Source organism: Miscanthus floridulus, chromosome 10 (assembly GCF_019320115.1).
Source record: "Miscanthus floridulus cultivar M001 chromosome 10, ASM1932011v1, whole genome shotgun sequence".
Classification (NCBI taxonomy): domain Eukaryota; kingdom Viridiplantae; phylum Streptophyta; class Magnoliopsida; order Poales; family Poaceae; genus Miscanthus; species Miscanthus floridulus.
In genome coordinates, this window is record NC_089589.1 from 13,219,018 (window position 1) to 13,223,855 (window position 4,838).

General features: G+C 56.3%; 1 pseudogene; it reads right to left on the reverse strand.

Moving 5' to 3' along the window:
* Positions 1–2,031: 2,031 nt before the first annotated feature.
* Positions 2,032–3,932, reverse strand: LOC136488872 (anthocyanidin-3-O-glucoside rhamnosyltransferase-like; annotated as a pseudogene).
* Positions 3,933–4,838: the final 906 nt, after the last annotated feature.

Below are 4,838 nucleotides of genomic sequence, written 5' to 3' on the forward strand. Positions count from 1 at the left end.
GCATGTCTCAGCTAGGTGGTGCCCCGTTTGGCACCTAAGGAGCCTCACAGGAACTAACAAAGATAGTTTGTTTCAATACGTATGCTCCATGAACTAACGATCATAAAGAATTATAAGTAACCGTGCATATAATATACCTGCAGGGTACGAGCCGTACGCACCGTCGACGCGACCATACCGACGTTGGCTATACTCCCAATGTGTTGCCAACAAATCCGAAGAGACAGAGGCGTCCGAGGGATCCTTACACTCCTGGGTCTTAGTTCGTTTAGGTCAAACGAATATTGACATCCGAAACTTGCGGGGTTATTTGTTTATATTATTTCAAACTTATGTCAAAACAATGAATATGTTATGTGACAGCTTGTCAACTTGCTTCTTATTCGTTTCGTTGAGTCGTGGCAGCACTACCGGCGAGATTAAGTACCCTGCGTTCGGGAACCGGCAGTCCCGGCGTATCTGGACACCAGTGGCAATTTTTCGTAATTGATTAGTTAAAATGGTGCATAACCGTAATATGAAAGATGAAAAACTAATCATTGGCTTATCAAATTCTCTATTCGGCCGTGAAAAAAAACTCAACAAAATACGGGCGCGGCGCGTTTCGATTCTACCATCCAGGTAGCCTGGGCCGGCGGCAGGCGCAGTGGCCAGGTGGTGTGGCTGCTCGCGCGGTATGGTCGATCCAGCCGCGCCACGCAACAGGGCGCGGCATTGCCGCGCCAGGGTCGGTGGCGCGGCAGGACCCGCCACGTCAGCGGCCCCCTCGGCTGGCCCACGCCATGTCAGCCCTGTGCCGTGCCGCCATGCATGGCGTGGCACAGGCATTTGACCGCGCCAGGGCAATAGACGCGGCCAAAAGTGTTAGTTTGAAAAAACGACAGTGTTAAATTTAAAATTATATTAAAAAAAGGGTTAAAATTAAAAAAAAATCTCAACAGAACCGGATCGGACCCAACAGGTTCCCCGACGTGTAGGTCTTGGAGTGCTCATCATCAACCCCCCGTCACCGTTCTGTGATCTACATCAAAGCATCCATGGCCAACACCACCTCTGTTCTAATAGCTGAAGCAGCGGCTTTGGCATTAGCGGCTTCGGTGGTCTCTGGGTTGGACATACAAAGCCCTGTCTTCCTGACTGATAATCAGAAGCCAGTGACGTTCTTCAATGGAGACGATCAAGCCCTACACCCAGAGCTTCATCAGAGCCAGCTCCAATAACAACTCAAGGGTGTTTAAGATTTCACGAAACCTAAACACCCACGGCACATGTTCTAGCTACTCAGGCTTGTCATTCGACGTCCTTGTATCCATTGAACACGCTGATCACTTGTATACCAATCAAAATCATGTATCCAGCTGCCCTCCAAGAGCGGCACTGAACTCTGTATCCTAGGAGTCCTTCTCCCTCATCGCAGCTCCGTGCTGCTAATACAATTATCCGTTATAGGAAAAAAAAGATAAAATAGTAAGCTGCTCAAGCTATTTGCACGGATGATGTTGCTAGTTTGTCCTAAACTAATAATTATAATACATTTTAGATTGTTTAATAACCCCATCGATAAATTGATCTATGTATATCCTTTAAACAGCATCCTGTCCAAAATCACTTATTAACTCGTAGCCAAATTAATATAATTAGATTAATATGCGATGTGCTTTTATAGTAAAATATGACTTTTTTTTTGTAAATCCAGTTCATCTTAAAATTAGTTGATTTATTTATTGAAAAATGAGATGTGCACTTGTTTTGAGGCCTCTTTAGTTCATCCCCAAAAGTTTACATCATATCCCATCGAATATTTAGACATATGCATGAATTATTAAATATAGACTAAAAAATAACTAATTACACAGTTTGCGATTAATTTATGAGATGAATCTTTTAAGCCTAATTGGCCCATGATTTGACAATGCGGTGCTACAGTAATACATGTGCTAATGACGGATTAATTATGCTTAATAAATTCGTCTCGCGGTTTACTGATGGATTCTGTAATTTGTTTTTTTATTAGTATTCGAACAACCCATACGACGTCCTCATATGACAACTAATGTGACACCCTAAAACTTACCCTTTAAATTTAAACAAGGACGGAATTGGAAGGAGAAACAAAGAAAAAGAAAGAGAACCTACAAGTGCACACCAGCACAATGATCACAGCTGACACTTGACAGCGCGTTCCACGAGAGAATAAAAAAACGAAGAAGCGTACAACACCAGGTCGAGCCCTCAATCAACTCGAGGCCGCACTGACGAGCTCCCTGAGCTGCCGGACGAACTCGTCGGCGAACCTTCCCTGCACAGCGTCGTCCGTCAAGAAGTCGGCCCCACTTCCTATTGTCCCCTTCCCCTCCGTCCACCACCGCCGCGGCGACCGCGTTGCACACGTCCTGGCGCCCGAACCAGCCGTCCTCGTCGCGTCGCGCCACCCTCGACGCCCACGCGGAGGCTCGCGCGCGAACAGCGCCGCGTTGAGGTACTGGTCGACCTCATGGGCAGCAGCACGAGGCGGCAGCCGGCGACGAGCCCCTCCACGTACGGAGCTGAAGCCGGCGTGGGTGACGTAGCACCCCACGCTTCCGGTGGCGCAGGATGTGCTGCTGCTGCACCCACCCGGTGTGCAGCAGTCCTCTCCCAGACATCCTCTCCGCTAACCCCGGCGGCGGGACGACCGCCGCGGCGCCATCCGGGGAGTTGAGCACGGCGAGGAACGGGCGGCCGGTGGCCTCGAGGCCCAGGAGGAGCTCCTTCGCCGCGGCGGGCGGCAGGAACGTCTCGCTGCCGAACGAGGCGAAGACGACAGCGCCGTCCGGGAACGCGGAGAGCCAGGTGGCCCAGCGCTCGTCCAACTCGTCCCGCGGTGGGTCCGGCACCAGCGGCCCCGCCACGAGCAAAGGCTTCCGGAGCTGGGCGGCGACGTAGTTGAGGTAGGCGCCCTCCATCTCGGCGCAGGTCTTGACCACGATGCCGTCGCAAGCCCGGTTGCTGGCCACCACGCGGTCGTAGGCGGAGGGCTGGCCGCCGAAGCTGGTGAACACATAGGTGAAGTCGGCGGCCTGGTACGCCGGTACGCCGACGGCGGCTAGGGGGGAAGAGCCGGGAAAGCCAGCGGGGGCGAACATGAGGTCGCGCGCCGACGGCCGCACCCCCGCCCTGGCTCCATCGGGGCAGCGCGCGGGGACGGCGAGGTATGCGTTCGCGACGGCGGAGAAGACGCTGAAGTGGAGCGACTTGACGCCTAGCGCCGTGGCGTCCTCACAGGCCCACGGGGTGACGAAGTCTAGCAGCACAGCGTCCGGGCGGAGCTCGGCCAGCAGCGCGGCCACCTGGGGCCGGGCGGCGTCCAGCGCGACCTTGAGCAGCTCGGCACCATCGGGCGAGAGGTCCGCCGTGCTGGCCGCGTCCTCGGGAAGCCCCGGCACGCGGGGCAGGCGCAGCGGCACGACGGCCACCCTACCGGCGGAGGAGGCCGAGGACAGCATGGCCTCGACGCGTGGGACGTTCCCGGCGGCCGTGAGGAACGTGACGCGAACGGAGGAGGAGGAGGCCAGCAGCCTCCGCGCCAGCTGCGCGAACGGGACGATGTGGCCGAAGGCGAGCCACGGGAGCATCACCACGTGCATGGGCGTGGCGTCGCGGTTGCCTCCTCCGTCGGCCGGCATGGTGGTGCAACTCCGATCCTGTTTATCAGTTTGTGGCGAAATTATATTTATGGGAAGCTGCTGTAGTGGTGTGGAGCCTATAAAAGGCTATATAATGCAGCGTAAGCGCGGCAAAATATTTATTTGAACGGGAGACGCGTGGAAGCACGTGGATAGCGATGTCACCTGATGGGGAGAGAACAGGTCACCCATACGATGGCCAAATAGGTCGTCCGGTCCGGCACGGCCCAGGCCTGAACAAGGCACGACCCGATGGGGGTCAGGTCGGCACAGCACATCTGACTCATCAGGCCGTGCCGTGCCCACCCATGAGCTGCACCAATGGCTCAAGGGACGGCCCTATAAGAGTTGAGTCGTGCCGGCCGGCCCGACGGCTTGGTTAGCCCACCGGGCCTGTGTCGGCCCATGACCCTATACTGTTTATAACAAAGAGAAAAAATCGATTCTCATTTCACATACGGATCAACTTACAAGCAAGCCTGACACACAGATAGAAGCAAATCAGTAGCCAAATCGAATCCAATCCAACAACGGATGCAGCGCTAGTACAACCTTTGCTCGTCGCCATGACCTCTGCGTGCTCGCGCGGGCCAAGAGGCGCTGCCATGGCTAAAGATGGCAACGGGCAATATCAGCGCGGATAGTGGCTTCGCACGCCTGCGCCCACGAGCAAAATCTTGTGCCCCGCACCCACGCCCGCCACCCGGCACGGGCAGCAACTTGTGCCCGTGCCCGCTATCTGCGGGCATGCCCACGTACCCGCCAGATGGGGAAGACAATGGTGGCCTGCAGGGCGGAGATGGCGTCCAGCGCGGCCGGGACGACGGTGTGGGGGGCGAAGATGGCGGCCTGTGGGGCGAGGACGGCGGCCTGCGGGGCGGAGACAACAGCCTGGGTTAGAGCTTCGGAGCCTGGGCGGGGACTCGGTGCGGAGAGGCTGGCATCCATCGTTGAGCAGGGAGGTCAACGACCAGCATCACTGCGTCATGGAGCCGCGAGTTGCGGCCTGGGGGAGGCGCTCGCCGCGAGTGGAGGGGCCGCACTCGCCGCGATCCCGCGACTGCAGGTGCGACCCGGGAGGAGCAACGCACGCGGCCGTGAAGTGGGGAGGCGCGGGGGTCGCGTGACTCGCGTAAGGGAGGGTGACGGCGGCTGCTGGTGGATTGCGAATTT